Source organism: Panulirus ornatus, chromosome 73 (assembly GCF_036320965.1).
Source record: "Panulirus ornatus isolate Po-2019 chromosome 73, ASM3632096v1, whole genome shotgun sequence".
Classification (NCBI taxonomy): Eukaryota; Metazoa; Arthropoda; class Malacostraca; order Decapoda; family Palinuridae; genus Panulirus; species Panulirus ornatus.
In genome coordinates, this window is record NC_092296.1 from 4,412,373 (window position 1) to 4,436,763 (window position 24,391).

At 38.6% G+C, this 24,391-nt stretch overlaps 1 long non-coding RNA gene across 4 annotated transcripts; it reads right to left on the minus strand.

The window, feature by feature from the left end:
- Positions 1–204: 204 nt before the first annotated feature.
- On the minus strand, positions 205–24,265 carry LOC139748205 (uncharacterized). 4 transcript variants are annotated; one of them, XR_011712609.1, is made up of 7 exons: positions 24,136–24,265; positions 23,088–23,213; positions 21,445–21,563; positions 18,969–19,068; positions 16,780–16,922; positions 13,375–13,644; positions 205–3,737 (listed from the first exon to the last, which is right to left on the minus strand). It is a non-coding gene; the product is annotated as an uncharacterized lncRNA (long non-coding RNA). The 4 variants fall into 4 exon arrangements; XR_011712610.1 differs by having other exon boundaries at positions 16,780–16,919; positions 18,939–19,068; XR_011712607.1 differs by having other exon boundaries at positions 18,939–19,068.
- Between the last annotated feature and the right edge of the window lie 126 nt (positions 24,266–24,391).

A 24,391-nucleotide genomic window follows, 5' to 3' on the forward strand; every position in this document is an offset into this window, starting at 1 on the left:
CACGTACACATGCCTTATATCCTCGATAAAAACTTTTCACTGCTTCTAACAACTTGCCTCCCACACCATATATTCTTAATACCTTCCACAGAGCATCTCTATCAACTCTATCATATGCCTTCTCCAGATCCATAAATGCTACATACAAATCCATTTGCTTTTCTAAGTATTTCTCACATACATTCTTCAAAGCAAACACCTTGATCCACACATCCTCTACCACTTCTGGGACCACACTGCTCCTCCCCAATCTGATGCTCTGTACATGCCTTCACCCTCTCAATCAATACCCTCTCATATAATTTACCAGGAATACTCAACAAACTTATACCTCTGTAATTGGAGCACTCACCTTTGTCCCCTTTGCCTTTGTACAATGGCACTATGCAAGCATTCCGCTAATCCTCAGGCACCTCACCATGAACCATACATACATTACATAACCTTACCAACCACTCAACAACACTGTCACCCCCTTTTTTAATAAATTCCACTGCAATGCCATCCAACCCGCTGCCTTGCCGGCTTTCATCTTCCACAAAGCTTTTACTACCTCTTCTCTGTTTACTAAATCATTTTCCCTAACCCTCTCACTTTGCACACCATCTCGAACAAAACATCCTATATCTGCCACTCTATCATCAAAAACATTCAACAAACCTTCAAAATACTCACTCCATCTCCTCATCACCACTACTTGTTATCACCTCCCCATTAGCCCCCTTCACTGAAGTTCCCATTTGTTTCCTTGTCTTACGCACTTTATTTACCTCCTTCCAAAACATCTTTTTATTCTCCCTAAAATTTAATGATACTCTCTCACCCCAACTCTAATTTGCCCTCTTTTTCACCTCTTGCACCTTTCTCTTGACCTCCTGTCTCTTTCTTTTATACATCTCCCACTCATTTACATTATTTCCCTGCAAAAATCGTCCAAATGCCTCTCTCTTCTCTTTCACTAATAATCTTACTTCTTCATCCCACCACTTACTACCCTTTCTAATCTGCCCACCTCTCACGCTTCTCATGCCACAAGCATCTTTTGCGCAAGCCATCACTGCTTCCCTAAATACATCCCATTCCTCCTCCACTCCCCTTACCTCATTTGCTCTCACCTTTTTCCATTCTGTACTCAGTCTCTCCTGTTACTTCCTCATACAAGTCTCCATCCCAAGCTCACTTACCCTCACCACTCTCCTCACCCCAGCATTCTCTCTTCTTTTCTGAAAACCTCTACATATCTTCACCTTCGCCTCCACAAGATAATGATCAGACATCCCTCCAGTTGCACCTCTCAGCACATTAACATCCAAAAGTCTCTCTTTTGCGCACCTATCAATTAACACATAATCCAATAACGCTCTCTGGCCATCTCTCCTACTTACATACGTATACTTATGTATATCAAGCTTTTTAAACCAGGTATTCCCAATCACCAGTCCTTTTTCAGCACATAAATCTACGAGCTCTTCACCATTTCCATTTACAACACTGAACACCCCATGTATACCAATTATTCCCTCAGCTGCCACATTACTCACCTTTGCATTCAAATCACCCATCACTATAACCCGGTCTCGTGCATCAAAACCACTAACACACTCATTCAGCTGCTCCCAAAACATTTGCCTCTCATGATCTTTCTTCTCATGCCCAGGTGCATATGCACCAATAATCACCCATCTCTCTCCATCAACTTTCAGTTTTACCCACATCAATCCTAGAGTTTACTTTCTTACACTCTATCACATACTCCCACAACTCCTGTTTCAGGAGTAGTGCTACTCCTTCCCTTGCTCTTGTCCTCTCACTAACCCCTGACTTTACTCCCAAGACATTCCCAAACCACTCATCCCCTTTACCCTTGAGCTTCGTTTCACTCAGAGCCAAAACATCTAGGTTCCTTTCCTCAAACATACTACCTATCTCTCCTTTTTTCTCATCTTGGTTACATCCACACACATTTAGACACCCCAATCTGAGCCTTCGAGGAGGATGAGCACTCCCCGTGTGACTTCTTCTTCTGTTTCCCCTTTTAGAAAGTTAGAATACAAGGAGGGGAGGGTTTCTAGCCCCCCACTCCCGTCCCCTTTAGTCACCTTCTACGACACGTGAGGAATGCGTGGGAAGTATTCTTTCTCCCCTATCCCCAAGGATAGGGGAGAAACATCTTTTTATTCTCTATAAAATTTAATGATATTCTCTCACTCCAACTCTCATTTGCCCTCTTTTTCACCTCTTGCACCTTTCTCTTGACCTCCTGCCTCTTTCTTTTATACATCTCCCAGTCATTTGCACTATTTCCCTGCAAAACTCGTCCAAATGCCTCTCTCTTCTCTTTCGCTAATAATCTTACTTCTTCATCCCACCACTCGCTACCCTTTCTAATCTGCCCACCTCCCACGCTTCTCATGCCACAAGCATCTTTTGCAGAAGCATGCGTCATCAACAAGTCACTTTTAACATAACTAAAATACTACTTGAATCTATTATGTCTTTTTGTTTATGGTAAAAAATACATAATTGTAATTTTTTTCCCTGCTCCTTTATATTCATAGTGAAGCCTGAATAAGGAAACAACTAAATTGAAAGATTGGCCACTTGTGCCAACACACTTGCTTGTAAATGTAGATCTTGGTTGTGGTGTCTCTTCTAAGTTCATGAAATGGATTTCTTTGAAACTAACCATCTACAAAAGATAAACTTAGTGTAATTACTGCTCATATAACTTTGATCTCAGGATATGCTTCATGGTTCTAAATAACCTAGTATGTGTTACTATTTAGATCAGCATGTCTTTATGATTTAGAGTTTGTTACTATTCTCCCTGAATATTATGTATAGGAAACAAAATGGTAAATAATTCCTTTCACATATATCAAAAGGAATAACAATTATTGTATGTGCTATAGATATTGTACTATATTATAAAAATCATAAGAGTTTCTTTGAGATTCCGCAAAATCTTGCCATCTAGACAGAAAACTTATATAGACCATTAATCAAAAAATCTCATTTGCATACAATGAGTGTATCAGGAGACTCGTCTTTAGAATAAGAAAATAATGACCAGAGCTTGAATCATTACCCATAATCTTTCTACACATGCTGTTGTAACTTCAGTTGCACTGTATAAACTCTGTACAAATCAATCTCATATCAAATTAGGTAAATCAAGATAATTTTTTTCATTTTTAACCTGTGCACAACATATTACTTTCTTGAACAACAATAAAATATAAAATAATAAGCTTTTTTGTGTACATTACACTGCAAAGCCTGCAAAGACAATCAATTGTGTAGCTTTCTTTGTGCAAAATGATTGGCATATTTGTCAGGAACCCTATACAAATTACATATCAGTTAATTACATACTGCAGCAAAGGAAAGAAGCCTTTCCTACAGATCATAACAATTCTGTATATTTCATACTTTTCTCTCCAACTTCCTGCAGTATAATCTTACACCTCCCAGGGTCTGGTCACTGCTGTGTCCTGTTTCATCTTCTATGCTGTGGGAAGACCTGGCAGCTTCTTCTGCTGTCTTCTTGATCATGTGATCCAGTAATTCTTAGGAGAAACATTTGTCACAACCCTCCAAAATAAGCTGATTTTTCAGCACTGCCACCATATGCTTATTGGCTGCAGCAACAGCATAGTAATAGTACCATGCCAAGATGAGAATAATAATAGCAGGTACAGCAAAAAAACCGCGGTACTGCAGCCAGTTGCGTGATTCTGTGAAAGAAACCAGTAACTCGATGGGTATGGGGCAGTCACACTTTAATACTAACCTTTAAATCAAGTTGTAAATTTTCTGAAATACATCTACCAGCTTAAACAATATTTCCACTAACATGAAAGGATCACAAACATCCTTAACTCGTGTCTTATAATGAATACCAACTAAAGTTAGATTTTTGCTAATACAGTAACTGATAATGGTCTATCTTTAATTTTGTCTGATTAATATAAGGAGGATTAAGAGCATTAAACTCTCGTGTGCTAAAATGAACTAAGACGGTACACCAATACATGCATGAAAATGAACTGTTGTGACTAAAGACAATGGCATTCTATAAAATTTGTCTCATCTGAAAAAGTTGATAAAAAACTAAGATGTTACTTAAAATCTGACGCACTTCCACACTTAAATTTTCATTCACTCTCACAAATGCACAGCTTCTTTGTAAAATTCCTTACCTTTCGGAAGTTTTCTATGAACAAAATATAGAATTAAAGCTTCTTACATACCTTATGATTCACATTACTATATGCCTTTTCTAAATCCATAATTGTTGCATTTTTCTCTTCTTTTTCTCAAAATTTTCTCTACTAACAAAGGAAAAAAAAATCTGAATCTACAACTGTCTCTTTTCTAAAAAAAAAAAAAACCTAGTGCAGACACTTATTACTACATAATGCAATTCATAAAAATTTTTCATAATGTTATGCTCTGGTGTCAAGCTACGTATGGCTAAATCATAAGCAGGTTTCTAAAATGTTTCACAACTTACCCTTATTTCAAAGTGAAGCATCATCAGTGCTATGCATAAGGTCAGGTCACACCTCACCAACACTGTGTGTGTGTGTGTGTGTGTGTGTGTGTGAGGAATGAAGATGATAAACAATTCTATTATGGCTAAGGTAGTCACAAAAAAAGTTCTATAGAATGTGAAGGAAGAATAAATTCAACTCCCTAGTTATGCATATATATGAATAATTTCAAAGGCAATTACATATATTAATGTACTGAACACAATTCTTGCATCAACAAGCAGCTCTCATGATTATCTGATATGACATCAACCATTTCACTCCATATTGTTGTTAATCCTCTAAATGGACCAATGCAACTGAGGGTTTTATTTCAGCAATAGAATAGCCAACTGGAACTATAGTAACAATGAAGGTCACTAGGAGAATACTGATGAAAAGGGCATTGGAGCAAGATATACGGTACAGTAGAAATGATTGACTGCTATTCACTGTGTAGTCAAAATATCTAATGTAGGACACAAAGACTGAAATAGAAAAGACAATCATCAGAACAACTGTTTGAGAGAAAATAACAACATATCTTAAAACAGTAAAGAAATGGGGAGGTAATAGCAAGTGGGGATGAAGTGAGAGGGATATGGAGTGAATATTTTGAAGGTTTGCTGAATGTGCTTGATGATAAGAGTAGCAGATATAGAGGGTTTTGGTTGAGATGGTGTGCTAAATGAAAGGGTCAGGGAGAATGGTTTGGTGAACAGAGAAGAGGTAGTGAAAGCTTTGCAGAAGATGAAAGCCGGCAAGGCAGCGGGTTTGGATGGTACTGCAGTGGAATTTATAAAAAAGGGGGGTGACTGTGTTGTTCATTGGTTGGTAAGGATATTCAATGTATGTATGGATCATGGTGAAGTGCCTGAGGATTGGTGAAATGCATGCATAGTGCCACTGTAGAAAGGGAAAGGGGATAAAGGTGTGTGTTCAAATTACAGACATAAGTTTTTTTTTTTTTTTTTCAAACTATTCGCCATTTCCCTGCGTTAGCGAGGTAGCGTTAAGAACAGAGGACTGGGCCTTTTTTGGAATATCCTCACCTGGCCCCCTCTGTTCCTTCTTTTGGAAAATTAAAAAAAAAAAACGAGAGGGGAGGATTTCCAGCCCCCCGCTCCCTCCCCTTTTAGTCGCCTTCTACGACACGCAGGGAATACATGGGAAGTATTCTTAATCCCCTATCATATGGAGGGGTATTGACTGTTTTTAAAAGGGGAAAGAGAAGAAGGAGTCACACGAGAAGTGCTCATCCTTCTCGAAGGCTCAGATTGGGGTGTCTAAATGTGTGTGGATGTAACCAAGATGAGAAAAAAGGAGAGGCAGGTAGTATGTTTGCGGAAAGGAACCTGGATGTTTTGGCTCTGAGTAAAACGAAGCTCAAGGGTAAAGGGGAAGAGTGGTTTGGGAATGTCTTGGGAGTAAAGTCAGGGGTTAGTGAGAGGACAAGAGCAAGGGAAGGAGTAGCACTACTCATGAAACAGGAGTGGTGGGAGTATGTGATAGAGTGTAAGAAAGTAAACTCTAGATTGATATGGGTAAAACTGAAAGTGGATGGAGAAAGATGGGTGATTATTGGTGCATATGCACCTGGGCATGAGAAGAAAGATCATGAGAGGCAAGTGTTTTGGGAGCAGCTGAGTGAATTTGTTAGTAATTTTGATGCATGAGACCAGGGTTATAGTGATGGATGATTTGAATGCAAAGGTGAGTAATGTGGCAGTTGAGGGAATAATTGGTGTGCATGGAGTGTTCAGTGTTGTAAATGGAAATGGTGAAGAGCTCGTAGATTTATGTGCTGAAAAAGGACTGGTGATTGGGAATACCTGGTTTAAATAGAGATATACATATGTATACGTATGTAAGGAGAGATGGCCAAGAGAGCATTATTGGATTACGTGTTAATTGATAGGCATGCGAAAGAGAGACTTTTGGATGTTAATGTGCTGAGAGGTGCAACTGGAGGGATTTCTGATCATTATCTGGTGGAGGCGAAGGTGAAGATTTGTAGAGGTTTTCAGAAAAGAGGAGAGAATGCTGGGGTGAAAAGAGTGGTGAGAGTAAGTGAGCTTGGGAAGAAGACTTGTGTGAGGAAGTACCAGGAGAGACTGAGTACAGAATGGTAAAAGGTGAGGACAAAGGACGTAAGGGGAGTGAGGGAGGAATGGGATGTATTTAGGGAAGCAGTGATGGCTTGTGCAAAAGATGTTTGTGGCATGAGAAGCATGGGAGGTGGGCAGATTAGAAAGGGTAGTGAGTGGTGGGATGAAGAAGTAAGAGTATTAGTGGAAGAGAAAAGAGAGGCATTTGGATGATTTTTGCAGGGAAATACTGCAAATGACTGGGAGATGCATAAAAAAAAGAGGCAGGAGGTCAAGAGAAAGGTGCAAGAGGTGAAAAAGAGGGCAAATGAGAGTTGAAGAGAGTGAGTATCATTAAATTTTAGGGAGAATACACAGATGTTTTGGAAGGAGGTAAATAAAGTGCGTAAGACAAAGGAACAAATGGGAACTTCAGTGAAGGGGGCTAATGGGGAGGTGATAAGTAGTGGTGATGTGAGAAGGAGATGGAGTGAGTATTTTGAAGGTTTGTTGAATGTGTTTGATGATAGAGTGGCAGATATAGGGTGTTTTGGTTGAGGTGGTGTGCAAAGTAAGAGGATTAGGGAAAATGATTTGTTAAACAGAGAAGAGGTAGTAAAAGCTTTGCGGAAGATGAAAGCTGGCAAGACAGCGGGTTTGGATGGTATTGCAGTGGAATTTATTAAAAAAGGGGGTGACTGTATTGTTGACGGGTTGGTAAGGTTATTTAATGTATGTATGATTCATGGTGAGGTGCCTGAGGATTGGCGGAATGCTTGCATAGTGCCATTGTACAAAGGCAAAGGGGATAAAAGTGAGTGCTCAAATAACAGAGGTATAAGTTTGTTGAGTATTCCTGGGAAATTATATGGGAGGGTATTGATTGAGAGGGTGAAGGCATGTACAGAGCATCAGACTGGGGAAGAGCAGTGTGGTTTCAGAAGTGGTAGAGGATGTGTGGATCAGGTGTTTGCTTTGAAGAATGTATGTGAGAAATACTTAGAAAAACAGGTGGATTTGTATGTAGCATTTATGGATCTGGAGAAGGCATATGACACGGTGGATAGAGATACTTTGTGGAAGGTTTTAAGAATTTACGGTGTGGGAGGTAAGCTGCTAGATGCAGTGAAAAGTTTTTACAAAAGATGTAAGGCATGTGTACGATTAGGAAGAGGGGAGAGTGATTGGTTCCCGGTGAAAGTTGGTTTGCAGCAGTGGTGCTTGATGTCACCATGGTTGTTTAATTTGTTTATGGATGGAGTGGTTAGGGAGGTGAATGCAAGAGTTTTGGAGAAAGGAGCAAGTATGCAGTCTGTTTTGGATGAGAGGGCTTGGGTAGTGAGTCATCTGTTGTTCGCTGATAATACAGTGCAGGTGGTTGATTTGGGTGAGAAACTGCAGAAGTTGACGACAGTTTGGTAAATTGTGTAAAAGAGGAAAGTTGAGAGTAAATGTGAATAAGAGCAAGGCTATTAAGTTCAGTAGGGTTGAGGGACAAGTTAATTGGAAGGTAAGTTTGAATGGAGAAAAACTGAGAGGAAGTGAAGTATTTTAGATATCTGGGAGTGGACTTAGCAGTGGATGGAACCATGGAGGCAGTAGTGAGTCACAGGGTGGGGGAGGGGGCAAAGGTTCTGGGAGACTTGAAAAATGCGGGGAAGGCAAGAACGTTATCCTGGAGATCAAAAATGGGTATGTTTGAAGGAATAGTGGTTTCAACAATATCATATGGTTGCAAGGCATGTGCTTATAGATACGGGTTGTGTGGAGGAGGGTGAATGTTTGGAAATGAATTGTTTGAGGACAATATGCAGTGTGAGGTGGTTTGGTCGAGTCAGTAATGAAAGGGTAAAAGAGATGTGTGGTAATAAGATGAGTGAGGCTGAGAGAGCAAAAGAGGGTGTGTTGAAATGGTTTGGGCACATGGAGAGAATGAGTGAGGAAAGACTGACAAAGACAATATATGTGTCAGAGGTAGAGGGAAGGAGGAGATGCAGGAGACCAAATTGGAGGTGGAAGGATGGAGTGAAAAAGATTTTGAGAGATCAAGGGTTGAACATACAAGAAGGTGAAAGGCGTGCAAGGAATAAAGAGAACTGGAACAATGTGGTATACCAGAGTCAACGTGCTGTCAATGGATCGAACCAGGGCATGTGAAGCAACTGGAGTAAACTATGGAAAGGTCTGTGGAGCCTGGATGTGGAAAGGGAGCTGTGGTTTCAGTGCATTACACACAACAGCTAGAGACTGAGTGTGAACAAATGTGGCCTTTTTTGTCTGTTCCTTGCGCTGCCTCCCTGGAGGAGTGGGGGATGCTATTTTCGCGTGTCGGGGTGGCAATGGGAATGGATGAAGGCAGCAAATATGGATATGTATATGGGTATGTCTGTGAATGTATATGTATGTATATATATATATTTTTTTAAACTATTCGCCATTTCCCGCGTTAGCGAGGTAGCGTTAAGAGCAGAGGACTGGGCCTTTGTGGAATATCCTCACCTGGCCCCACTCTGTTCCTTCTTTTGTATATGTGCGCGTGTGGGCGTTTATGTATATACATGTGTATGTAGGTGGGTTGGGCCATCCTTCGTCTGTTTCCTTGTGCTATCTTGCTGACGCGGGAGAAGGCAGTTAAGTATAATATAAAAAAATAATCACTAAAATCATGAAACAGTCAACTGAGGACATGAATCTTAATATGAAACACAAGAAAATGTAATATTACAACCACAACATCAGGTACAGAAGGTTGGATTTCAACAACAGCATGTTTACATTGGCAAAAAGTGCTTGTGCAAATAAGTTATGAGATGAAAAAACTATGTTGCTAATATGAAGAGTCTGTGAATGTCTGAGAGAGCACTTGACCAGTAATATCAAAAGATAAAAAAAAAATTAACACGAGGATAACATGAGCTTTGTTTTTTTTTTCTTTTACTGTAACTTTATATTTTTTTTATTATACTTTGTCGCTGTCTCCCGCGTTTGCGAGGTAACTTATGGACCTCTATTGTGTAGTGGCTAGGATTTCTGACTGATACATTCACAGGCCACGTGGAGTCAAGCCCACATAGGTGCAAATCCTGACTGTGGCAGCCAGTCCAGTCCACCCACCTCTTTATCCTTCCCTTGGGGATGATTGATAAACTAGATACCTGCCTTAGACTAAAGTATATTTACATAAATATAGCATTAATGAGATGGATTTGATTTAGGAAACTAGTTGTCTTAGCTATCTTTGAAAAAAAAAAAAGTTCAGGTGCACCATTTAACCCTTAACCAAATAAGCTTCAGATCTGTAAGAATAATAAAGAAAAGGCTATACTTTTTATCACAGTAGTTTACATGACAAGGACTATAACTTGTAAATCTTTAAAATGAGCCAACACTATCTATAAATTTACAGATGTGTCTCATGGACATCTGCAAGAAATACTTCAGAGGGGTGCAATGGTGACAAAATATTGGATAAAATCCGGGAAATGATAAAAATACTCAACAGATCATTTATTTTTGTTTTATAAAGTTCATAAATAACTAACTACTTAGTTATTAGAAAACTGCTACTGCATGTTTCTATTTTTTTCTAAATTCATCAGTCACATCTTAAATCAATCTGTAATTACTCTCAGTGAGTCCAGATTAGAGATCATCTGCCAACAGAGATTTTTGCTCTTCTCTTTTCATTACACTTTTCACTGAGGTAAATGACCCTTCCACAATGCAGGTTGTTACTGATAATGTTAAAGCAAAAAATATTGCTTGCTGAATGGAAGGAAGCAGGTCAGCACACTTCAGCAACTCAACAAGCCCACTTTCAAATACATAAAGTTTTTACTTCTTCTTTGACTACATCTCAAGCCAGGCGAAAACTTCAGCTACCAAGTTTTCATTTTCATACAATTCGTAGATCTTAGCAACCTGGTTTTTGAATTATGTATATCCAATTTGTGCCATTTATACTAGGTGAAGACAGAAAAAAAATTGCTTGTTCCATGTAGTAACCTGTCTTCCCAGCAAAGAGATAACTAAATCCAAGCTTCACACATACAAACTCATTGACAAAACTATTCCTCCAATGCTGGGGGAATTTTCTTTACACACAGCAGGCTCCAGCTATGGACAAAGGTCTAAATCAAGCCCAAACACCATATCTTTCTTTATCTTTTCTTCACACTCACAGATTAGTTCACTTTGCACATGGACAAATGTATAGCAAGAACTTGAGAGAATTTTCCAGTGTTTCTGTAGTATTTCATCAGCTTCACTGCCAAACTTAAAGGCTTGGAACATTTCTAGTTGTGCTACTTTTTTCTAGATAAAGTACTGTTATTTGTGACACAGATTAAAATGATTAACAATATAGGAAATAACTTCTGCTTCACAGCAATATCCAGCTGATACACAATGCTTATTTTTGGTTTGTTTCAAATGGCCTAAAATGTAAGTTTCATTAACTAGTGCATTTCAGTGTCGAGTGCTTGTACTATGATTTCTTGCAATTTTACGAAAATCTTTGTACTCTGTGAAAGGCACAATAATGAAGACTCCCTCCATCCTATAATGAAGAGAACTTGGAATAACCATGCATCATTGCATTGTGACTTAACCATACTTGATGGAAACAGCACAGCCTCTTTGCATCCTTCTTAAAATCATAATTTACTGTGGGTGTCAATCTATCTATATCTCTGATGCCTGCTCCAACTGGAACTCCCTCTAGGGGGTGACCATGGCTATAGAGTCCATAACTAGTGAACTCCATTGGGGCTTCTTAGCCTTTATTGCCCCACCCTTAACAGGCCACCTAAAGTTCCTCCTGACTACTTCTACCTAATACTCCTCCATACTGCTTGTACCCAATATTTCTACCTAAAGCTCCTGCCTACATGTTCCTACCAATCACTTCTATCTACCACTCCTATCATTTTGCCAAAAGGCAGGGCTAGTGCACAGTCCTCACCAAAGGAAAATTTAGAATTACAAAGAATGAGCTGTGTGTGTTAAGTGTTAATATGACAAAGAGAGATTGTATGTTTGTGGGCAAAATGCCAGTGGTCCATGTGTGGGTGAGACAGAAAGAAAAGACATGCTACCTGGGTCAGAGGAGTGCAGCTTGGGTAAGTCGTTACAAACACACTGTGTTTGTTTGAGATCATAGTTTTCTAAATGAGCTTCTAAATGATCCTTACGATCATCATAAGCACAGTTACATTGACTGCATTCAACTTATTGTGTTGAACTTCAATCAGAGCTGGTTTTTTTTGTACATTTCTTACCTTCTTTCCCATTTAATTCATTGATATTTCCAATCCATACAATTTATGCTTTGTTACAAACCAGAAAGCTGAGAGTAAATGAGAATAAGAGCAAGGTTTATTAGGTACAGTAGGGTTGAGGGACAAGTTAATTGGGAGGTAAGTTTGAATGGAGAAAAACTGGAGGAAGTGAAGTGTTTTAGATATCTGGGAGTGGATGTGGCAGCAGATGGAACCATGGTAGTGGAAGGGAATCATAAGGTGGGGGAGGGGGCGAAAGTTCTGGGAGCGTTGAAGAATGTGTGGAAGTCGAGAACATTATCTAGGAAGGCAAAAATGGGTATGTTTGAAGGAATAGTGGCTCCAATAATGTTATATGGTTGCGAGGCGTGGGCTATGGATAGAGTTGTGTGGAGGAGGGTGGATGTGCTGGAAATGAGATGTTTGAAGACAATATGTGGTGTGAGGTGGTTTGATCGAGTAAGTAATAATAGGGTAAGAGAGATGTGTGGTAATAAAAAGAGTGGTTGAGAGAGCAGAAGAGGGTGTTTTGAAATGGTTTGGTCACATGGAGAGAATGAGTGAGGAAAGATTGACCAAGAGGATATATGTGTCAGAGGTGGAGGGAATGAGGAGAAGTGGGAGACCAAATTGGAGGTGGGAAGATGGAGTGAAAAAGATTTTGAGTGATCGAGGCCTGAACACGCAGGAGGGTTAAAGGTGTGCAAGGAATAGAGTGAATTGGAACGATGTGTATATCGGGGTTGACGTGCCATCAGTGGATTGAACCAGGGCATGTGAAGCGTCTGAGGTAAACCATGGAAAGTTCTGAAGGGGCCTGGATGTGGAAAGGGAGCTGTGGTTTCGGTGCATTATTACATGACAGCTAGAGACTGAGTGTGAACAAATGTGGCCTTTGTTGTCTTTTCCTAGCGCTACCTCGCGCACATGAGGGAGGAGGGGGTCATTATTTCAGGTGTGGTGGGGTCGCGATGGAAATGAATAAAGGCAGACAGTATGTATTATGTACATGTGTATATATGTATATGTCTGTGTGTGTATATATATGTATACGTCGAGATGTACAGGTATGTATATTTGCATGTGTGGACGTGTGTGTATATACATGTGTATGTGGGTGGGCCATTCTTTCGTTTGTTTCCTTGTGCTACCTTGCTAATGCGGGAGGCACTGACAAAGCAAAATAAATAAATAAATAACAAACCTTTTGATGTCCTTTTCTCAAATTTGATGTCTTTTTTTTTCAATACAAATACAATGAACAATGAGTATAGCTGCAACTAAGACAGACCCTTAGATGCAATTGAATGTACAAATGTACAACATGCATTAAAATAAAACCAAAATATTGTTCAAAACTTAGTGAAATTATGTTGTGACAGCCTAGTAAATTGCTTATACTTAATCTAGATAATTTCAATACTAATGTTGTGATGGTAACTAATTTATGTTTTAAAAAGTAAATACACATACCCAGTTTGATGCAGGTCACTGTCGAAAGTAAAGGTGAGTATAACATTCCAAGCCAACAGTGTCTGGCCATATACAATATCCAACACATGCCTAGGAATTATAAGCTCTATGTCTCCTATGGCAGCCCCCAATGAGCTTGTGGCCAATCACCTTGCGTGTTAAGTCGACTAGGAAGGTTGATATGAACATAATGTTCAAATCCAAGATTACCAGTCTGTAATGCTGCTGACCTACATAGGTCTCCCGCATCTTAGCTGATCTCACTCTTCACTGTAGGGACAATTGTACAGTGAGTAAATATCTTTATATGTGTAAGAATACATCTGTCTTTGTAATAAAACATATACCTTCAGCCAATATACCATAAATTTTCTGCTTTACCCACTTTTCTCTAAACTCCTCAAAGTTTATACATAAAGCATTTTTGACTTTAGATTCCTCCCATGACATTGTCATCCTCTCACCCTTGAGATGAGGTACTCTCCTTTATGAGCTTCAAAGCAGACCACAAAGAGTGGCAGAAACCCTCCTATGCAAAGGTGTAAATGACTACTACCTGTGTTTTACAAGGTGAGATCTATATTGTGTCCTCTATGATCTACACAGCTTTTGATAGTGTCACATCAACACCAAAATTCTAATATGTAAACTTTGCAAATGCCTATCTTCTGCCTTTTCCCTTTCACTCTTTTCTCTTATATCCCACTTTCCCTCTTGATGGTCCACTCAAGTAAATGCTAATGGATACCCTCTCCATCTCGTCAAAAGTGGTGTTCCCCATGGTTCTGCTCCGCTTCCTATACTTTTTCTAGTTTTAATCAAGGATCTTTCTTAAACAAAATGATCAAATGTAATTACATCTTAACTCAATCTTGCATTCCTATAATACTTTCAAACCTATTCCATCTTCTCTTGTTTCATCTATATCTCATGCTACTATAAGCATTACAGTACACTAATGCTGATTTAAGATTTTCCAATGAGGACAACATATCCCAGTAAAGCTTACCACCTTTACAATTTTTTCCCATCTATCTATATATAATTTTGACCAGGAACTCTGGCCCTGAGCTAAACTAGGGTAAACCAATAAATCATCACATCAAAAGAGAAAAATCCACGTGTCTGGACATTGTGCAAATCTCACTTACTCTTCTCCTACAACCAAAGGCTGCAAGGAAGAAATGTCAAAAGGAAACACTGCAGTACTATATTGTCCATAAAGTTTTATAACTGCTGGAGATCTAGAAATCTACTACATTAGTGTATAACGTGAAGCAACCCCAAAGACAATAATGATAAAACTCTCTATATAGAGTTCCTCCCTCTTACATCCTAAACACGACACATGATTTCAAGACCTGTAACTGGAGAAGTGGGTTCCTCTAAACGGATACTTTCCTATACAGGAAGGCTTGTCAGGACATGGCACAGTAGGATTTTGAGTCTATGCTCAAATCACCACCAGTGATTCAAGAATATATCATGGTCTCACCTCTCTAAGGTAAGACCCTATTACAGCATCAATTCTTATAAGGCAAAGAATATTGACAGCAACCAACATTTTGGCAAGAAAATCAAAATAACCCCATACAATATAAATATGTCTATGGTCTGGCCATCACCAATGAATTCAACGAATTAATATCAATCTTTAAAATTTTCTCAGCATAAAATGGACCACATCCAAAATAGAGGTGCCAGCAATATAATACCATTTGCAACTGGCTTTGCACATTTAGGCATCAATTAACATTCTTCTGTCTACATTTCCAAAATTAAACTACCTAATTATTGCATTTTATCAATCTATGAACATTATTGTTCACATTGCCTCATCTTATTCTAAACCTAGACAGCATGTTACTCTCTTTTCTTCAGTAAAAGAAATCTTGTCCTACCTGCTCATTCCATATTCCCACCCAGTTTTTGTAACTTAGCCTTAACCTAACCACAAAAATATTCTTATGCCTTTTCTTTCCATATGTATAAGATTATATGACTCTACTTTCAATCATACCACTTTATTTTCCTAAAGTTTTCTTTCATCTCATCTCTTTTCAGTAATTCCTCTAAAAAAAATCCTTTAGACAATACTTTTTAGTTATGTTGACGCACAAGAAAACGAATCTCATTCTGGTTATCTCATCTGCAATATCAAAAAATAGTATAAGGGATACAACTGCCTTGATCCATTTCCCCTTGGATTTGCCCATTCCACACTCACTAATAAATCTTTTGTACTCATTGTTATTAAACTTTCTATTTTGTACTCATCATCATTAAACTTTCTATCTCTATGTGTTTTACATCCTAATGTTATGTACCACTGTCTGACCATATTTTTAAGTATCTCATCTTCAGCTTCTTTCCCTTGAATTATCACAATCTGTCCATATAGGTATATCAGTAATCATGTTTTGGGCAATGTTCTAAATTACTTCCATCTTTTACCTTTTTCATAACCGAAGACTAAGAATGCACTGCCAACAAATGATTTCATCCATACAGGATACACTGACTTTATAACTCTAGCTGAGCATTAATAAATTAAAGGAAATGAATTAATAGATTAAAGGGAATGAATAAAGGCAGCAAGTATGAATTATGTACATGTGTATATATGTATATGTCTGTGTATGTACATATATGTACAAGTTGAAATGTATAGGTATGTATCTGTGCATGTGGATGTGTATGTATGTACATGTGTATGTGGGTGGGTTGGGCCACTCTTTCGTCTGTTTCTCCTTGCGCTACCTTGCTAATGCAGGAGACAGCGACAAAGTATAATAAATAAATAAAATGTCTGTGTATGTGTATGTATATATTGGTATGTTTGTGCATGTATATGTATGTGTAAGGGCGTTTATGTGTATATATGGGTATATGAGTGGATGGGTTGTTCTTCGTCTGTTTCCTAGCACCACCTCACTGATGCAGGAAATGGAGATCAAAGGTACTCCCATCTTCCTCCAACCACTTCGGACGCATCTTCTTTGTCATTCTTTCTTTTCTAATCCTCTCCATATGACGGAACTATTTCAACACACCCTCTAAATCAGACTGCACTAACAACCACACTTCTCTCCTACAATATCATTCCTTATATAATCAACACACCTTACACCACATATTTCCTCACACATTCTCCATTCTCTTCTTTTTGTCTGCATTCAGGGCCCCAAGACCCACAAGCAGAAAACATTGTCAAAACTACCTTACCTTAAGATACATACATCTTTGCCCTAAAAGATACTGATCTCAACTTCCTTAATGCCCCCAAGTACCTTACCTTCTTCTCCTACCCTATGCACTGATTTATCAAGAATTCATAACTTATAACTTAAGCTATCTCTTTTAAAATTGTTTAAATATAAACATAGAACACGGGGCAATACTTACACTTGTAATGAATCTTGGCCAATGAAGCTAGAATACTATTTGAAGGGTGTGAAAATAGCACTATTGTAAGCTGATTGTGGAGATCACTGGAGATCCTGGAGTGCTACACCCACCTAGGGTTACAGGTGGCAAATATCCTCCTGCTGGAGTACCAAAATAGTTAAACATAATGGAGTATGATGAAAAAACATTCTTTGTTAAACTGTCCTCACTAATTAGAGTGCATCTCTTTCTTCAAATGCAGAAAGGGGTTTGTAAAAAAAATCTCAACAGCAAAATAAGGATTCTCTTTTTAGATATTACACAATTCAAGATCTCACAACAGATAATCAGTAGTGTCCACATGCTAGCATAAAGAACCATGCCACCACACTCCCTGAGGAAAACTCATAACCTTTAAGGAATCTTAGCAAGAAACTTCTATACTAAGCATCCACAAAAATAAATTTTTTTTTCTTTTTTTTTTTTTTGCCGCTGTCTCCCGCGTTTGCGAGGTAGCGCAAGGAAACAGACGAAATAAATGGCCCAACCCACCCCCATACAAATGTATATACATACGTCCACACACGCAAATATACATACCTACACAGCTTTCAATGGTTTACCCCAGACCCTTCACATGCCCCGATTCAATCTACTGACAGCACGTCAACCCCGGTATACCACATCGCTCCAATTCACTCTATTCCTTGCCCTCCTTTCACCCTCCTGCATGTTCAGGCCCCGATCACACAAAATCTTTTTCACTCCATCTTTCCACCTCCAATTTGGTCTCCCTCTTCTCCTCGTTCCCTCCACCTCCGACACATATATCCTCTTGGTCAATCTTTCCTCACTCATTCTCTCCATGTGCCCAAACCATTTCAAAACACCCTCTTCTGCTCTCTCAACCACGCTCTTTTTATTTCCACACATCTCTCTTACCCTTACATTACTTACTCGATCAAACCACCTCACACCACACATTGTCCTCAAACATCTCATTTCCAGCACATCCATCCTCCTGCGCACAACTCTATCCATAGCCCACGCCTCGCAACCATACAACATTGTTGGAACCACTATTCCTTCAAACATACCCATTTTTGCTTTCTGAGATAATGCTCTCGACTTCCACACATTCTTCAAGGCTCCCAGAATTTTCGCCCCCTCCCCCACCCTATGATCCACTTCTGCTTCCATGGTTCCATCCGCTGCCAGATCCACTCACAGATATCTAAAACACTTCACTTCCTCCAGTTTTTCTCCAATCAAACTCACCTCCCAATTGACGTGACCATCAACCCTACTGTACCTAATAACCTTGCTCTTATTCACATTTACTCTTAACTTTCTTCTTTCACACACTTTACCAAACTCAGTCACCAGCTTCTGCAGTTTCTCACATGAATCAGCCAACAGCGCTGTATCATCAGCGAACAACAACTGACTCACTTCCCAAGCTCTCTCATCCCCAACAGACTTCATACTTGCCCCTCTTTCCAAAACTCTTGCATTCACCTCCCTAACAACCCCATCCATAAACAAATTAAACAACCATGGAGACATCACACACCTGGGCATGAGAAGAAAGATCATGAGAGGCAAGTGTTTTGGGAGCAGCTGAATGAGTGTGTTAGTGGTTTTGATGCATGAGACCGGGTTATAGTGGTGGGTGATTTGAATGCAAAGGTGAGTAATGTGGCAGTTGAGGGAATAATTGGTATACATGGGGTGTTCAGTGTTGTAAATGGAAATGGTGAGGAGCTTGTAGATTTATGTGCTGAAAAAGGACCGATGATTGGGAATACCTGGTTTAAAAAGCGAGATATACATAAGTATACTTATGTAAGTAGGAGAGATGGCCAGAGAGCGTTATTGGATTACGTGTTAATTGACAGGCGCGCGAAAGAGAGACTTTTGGATGTTAATGTGCTGAGAGGTGCAACTGGAGGGATGTCTGATCATTATCTTGTGGAGGCTAAGGTGAGATTTGTATGGGTTTTCAGAAAAAAAGAGTGAATGTTGGGGTGAAGAGGGTGGTGAGAGTGAGCTTGGGAAGTACCAGGAGAGACTGAGTACAGAATGGAAAAAGGTGAGAACAATGGAAAAATAAAATATATTTCATGCAATTAAATTCAATTAAAAATAAAGATCCAAAAGACAATAAGAAAACATACCCACAATAAGATAATCAACATATGGACTACCTAGACGTGCAGGAGGAATTGGGGATGAAGTACTGTTGGTGGGCCTCGAATCCCCATTAAACTATGAGTTGGTGGTCCCCCAGGTTGATCTAGTCCCAATCTAAAACAGACATATAATCATAAAATTCACATGTTAAAAAGGCATACCCTCCTAAACAGCAATACAAGAAGCATACTCCCTACAATTTCATGTTCACCGATTCTAACCAGAATATACAGGGTGACACATACTCACTTAAAATTTTTAAAATTCTAATATTCTATTCTAGATTCTATAGGACACTTGTAAGGTTTGCTAAGATAATGGCATGGACACATATACAGAAAACAAAGCTCATGGAGCAGCACTCCAAGTCTGGTTCAATCATTCAAGCTCACAGAGACTTAACGTTCAAACCAAATTTCAAGAACAGCTCCAAAATCCTTGCTCTCTCGATATCAATCCACTCCACCATTTTACCATATCTTATCAATGTCCTTTATAATATGAAATTTAAGTTAAAGACAGGTGCAGAACCATGTGTTTACCTACAGAGATAGATTGCATTTTCAAATAAAAGAAGTTGACTAAAAAATCATTAATCTCACCAATCAACTATGTCCATCAACCGTACTGAACCTAATAACCTTGCTCTTATTCACATTTACTCTCAGCTTTCTTCTTTCACACACTTTACCAAACTCAGTCACCAACTTCTGCAGTTTCTCACCTGAATCAGCCATTAGCGTTGTATCATCAACAAACAACAACCGACACTTCCCAAGCCCTTTCATCCACAACAGACTGCATACTTGCCCTTCTCCCTCCAAAATGTCTTTTTATTCTCCCTAGAATTTCATGACACTCTCTAACCCCAACTCTCATTTTCACCTCTTGCACCTTTCTCTTGACCTCCTGCCGCTTTCTTTTATACATTTCCTAGTCATTTGCACTAATTCACTGCAAAAATCGTCCAAACGCCTCTCTCTTCTCTTTCACTAACAATCTTACTTCTTCATCCCACCACTCACTACCCTTTCCAATCTGCTCACCTCCCACCTTTCTAATGCCATAAACGTCTTTTGTGCAAGCCATCACTGCTTCCCTAAATACATCCCATTCATCCCCCACTCCCCTTATTTCATTTGCTCTCACCTTTTGCTATTCTGCACTCAATCTCTCCTGGTACTTCTTCACACTAATCTCCTTCCCAAGCTCACTTATTCTCACCACTCTCTTCACCCTAACATTCTCTCTTCTTTTCTAAAAACCGCTACAAATCTTCACCTTCGCCTCCACAAGATACTGATCAGACATCCCTCCAGCTGCCCCTCTCAGCACATTAACATCCAAAAGTCTCTCTCTCACATGCCTATGAATTAACATGTAATCCAATAATGCTCTCTGGCCATCTCTCCTACTTGTGTAGGTATATCTCTCTTTCTAAACCAGATATTCCCAAACACCAGTGCTTTTTCAGCACACAAACCTACAAGCTCTTCACCATTTCCATTTACAACATTGAACACCCCATGTACACCAATTATACCCTCAACTGCCACATCACATCACTAACCTTTGCATTTAAATCACCCATACCTATAACCCAGTCTAATGCATCAGAAATGTTCCCAAAATGCTTGTATAATAATTTGTAAACAGGCATAAAAAATAATCATGAATAAATTTGCATCATGAGCTCTCCACCAGTCTACCACTGGATGCTATACGATAACTTTAGTACTATCCTTTGGCCATATAAGTTATAATGACTCATTTTTCTGTACATATTTAACTTTACATGTATATCTTATTCTATATTGAAAACAGAAACTAAAGATTATTCTTTCCCTTACTATGAGCAACTTTCTTCTAGCATTCATGTGCAAATGTATGATGCAACCTAGGCACCCTGGTGATGTCAATGGCCTAATGTCCAGCATGAAAATGCCTTAAAACACCTAATTTCTTCTTCTGCATAATATCTTTCCTTGTTCTGTTCTCAACAGAAACAAATATCACTAAATGGACATTTTCCATTGTGTTTTTATGAGATTTATAAGGGTTTTAACTATTGGAAAACATTAAAATCTCTCAAAACAGAATTACATGACATGTGGCAGAACTGGATGAAATTAATGATTAGAAGTACCACCCAAAGTAGTCTGCAGCTATTGCAGCACTAGTGCCATTTAAAATTCTTGACTATTTTTATATATTTTCTAAGTTTCTGAAATAATCACCCAATTCAGCAACAACTTATGTTTTGGTGACTTACAACAGGGCATTTCTATATCAATTTTCTAATTCATCCTAACATATTTTTCAAAACCAAACACTTTCAAAAACTCTTCATCCTCAACAACAAATCCTGTACATACCTACCGTCATTATTATCCACCTTTTGATACTCTACCATATATTCTACAGCAAAATTTTCTTACTACTCTGTGATTATTTCACACATCGTAAATTTCATCAGATAGGCAGAGTTACCTGGAGGCGAAAAGATCTTTTGTCGGCTGTGGGGATCCAGGTGAGGACACTGAAGTTGTGGAAAACTGACGGGTTGTTTCATTTTGACTTGCACCTCCACCACCTCCAATGCATCCAGTCTGACATATAAGAAGTTTGAATGTAATGCATAATTCACATAAAGCTGTAGTCATATGGACAAACAGAAGCAAATAAAATTTTCTTTTATGAAATCCATAGAGCAACAAAATACACTTGCAACACAATCTGCAGGATGGATGTGTGTTAGCTGAATTACTTTAGTTAAGGGGGAAAAGAATGCTAAGATATATATGAAAATAAAGTTTCAACTTGGATCTTTGGTAAGCTCTGTTACTATGAATTAACAGAAAATTTTGCAAAAACAACACTGATCAAAAGTCTAAGGCAGTTACTGCATATTCAGGTAGGTATAGTGGGATTGGATACGAAGCTGTACATATGACTACATGAGACATGTCTCAATGACCTGAACAAAAGTTAAAGAAAAAAACTTTTATGAAGAATGAAAATTAACCGAGAGACTTACTTTCTTCTCTCATTACCCAAGCCATATAAACCCACAACACCTAAGAGAGCAGTCTAATAATTCTTCAGAGTATACATAACTTTCACATACTTTCCTTGCTTTAAACAAGTTATCTACAAAAAATTTGCAAAACCTTTGGTGTTTACCATAAAGCTTTGTAAATTTACAAGGTGTGATTTGTTTGAACAGTTGAAAAATGAGCATTTCATACATCTGGTGGGAAGGGTACTCCGTTAGAGGATAAGTTCCAATACATCCTCAATCTATGCAAAACGAAGCACTAGAAATTGTTTCAAATTCAAACCTCTATGTGATACACAGTTTAGCCAGTGCTTTGTTTCAAATTCAAACCTCTATGTGATACACAGTTTAGCCAGCGCTTTGTCGAATGGGAGCAGATCACCATCAAGTGTGACATGAAGGTGCAAGGCGGATTCATAACTGTCAGGAGTTATGAGTCACAATAAACTGCTATGAAGATGCAGACATTATGCTTTGAGGAGCCCAGTGTTCCGTTTCTGTCAATTCTGCTTCATGTCTATACAACTTCTATAAACAATATGTTTAACACAAGCATTTGCAAGAATTAGGTCTGCTGCCTGGTGATGCACAAAATATATGAATACTTTCAACACTATCAATTACATCTGCAACCCCATACCTACCTATCGTTCCCTCCTCCACTTTGTCCTAAACCCTCCCCAAATTTGATGTTTATGGAAAGAATGTCAGAGTCCACATGTGTGTAAGGCAGAAAGAAAAAGCAGCTACGTGGGTTAGAAGAGTGCAACTTGACAACCACTGAAATGCTGGCTCAATACACATGCTCTCACAAATACTTTCAATACCCAGGTGGGTAATAGAGGTAATATACCTCCCTGGTTGACGGTTGCTTACCAACTACTACCAAATGATCACTATGTAAACCTATAATACATCTGTATACCAGTTACCTATCACATATAACAGGCAGACACAATACACTCCTGAGTAATACATAAAAATCCCAACATGGTTTACTCACTATATTCTAAACAAGACTTTCTAAAATTTCTCTTCCTCAAGATTAACAGTAATACTTAACAATGGTGCTTACAAAAGTTGTTGGGGAAGCTCCCATTAATGAAGAAGGAAGATAAGTGCTGGCAGTTGTACCAACAGGTGTGGTGTGTGAGGGAGCTGCTGGGGACCCAACAGGACTGCCTAAGTTCATTGGTTCCATCTGTCAAAAATGAAAAAAAAAGTGTATAAATAAAATCTCACAAATCTTTTAACAATTCAATAATCTATGTACTTTGATACTCAATGTTTTTAATTCATGTATAAGCAAGCTTAGGAGAAAATATAGTCCCTAAATACAATCTATACATATCTAACTTCATATCAATCCACTTTTGTTCCTGATCCAAAGATGGTAATAAAAAGAAATCTACATACCACAGGTCTTCCTATTTTAACAAAAACAGGGGAATGGTGCTGCTGAATTAGCTAAAACCGTAAATCATATTCCCACAGAGTTTAGTATGTCAGCTTGTGGGTGAACTGACACCCTACCTACAGCAATGGCAAAATACAACATATGACTGCCCCATTTTCTCCCGAGAAAATGGCACATTTCTAGTCTCTTGTTTAGAAACTATTCTTAACTTTTGGAAAGAAGTCAAGTAAAAATTGGGTCACAGGATCACACACCCCATATATGAGACTGATTGAAGGTCTGAAGTCATTACTTAACAACAACACATGAATAACCCATGTGGCAATGACAGGTCTAGGTAACGGGGTGAAGGTCATATGACAGGTTGGTTATTCAAACTTTAGCTCTGAAAGTCTAACTGAAGTGGAATATTAACTTTACCTTTGGTTCAACATACGAACGGCAGCACCCTAATGAATCCAACTTTCTTTACAGTGATCTCTGCTGGGAGAAAACACGCTCCTAAACAATTTAAATATGTGACTTTCGTCGACTGTGATACAATAAAGTCATTTCATTAATCACACAATCTGTATTCTTATAAAAAGAATATTAAAACTACGCCCTGAAAATCATCCTGAACTCAAAATGTAAACGTATGAACAAGTACCACCAATATGATCTTCTAACTAAACAAAATTTACATTACAAACGAATCTTTTAATACCTTGGCTGCAGAGTCTTCAAGCACGATAAAATTTACTCGAAAAAAAAAAATAAACACTAGTCACGTGTTTTTTAAAGTTCTCTTCCACCTTCTTCACTTTAAACATGTCGGCCGTAATGGCTGCAGGTACCACAAGCTCAAATGACCTTCTGTAAAATAGTCTAAATTTTCTTTAGTATTCATAGATATAATAAAAAACGTCTGATGGACATAGATTATAATATATTTGTACATATATACTATAAACTGCATTTTA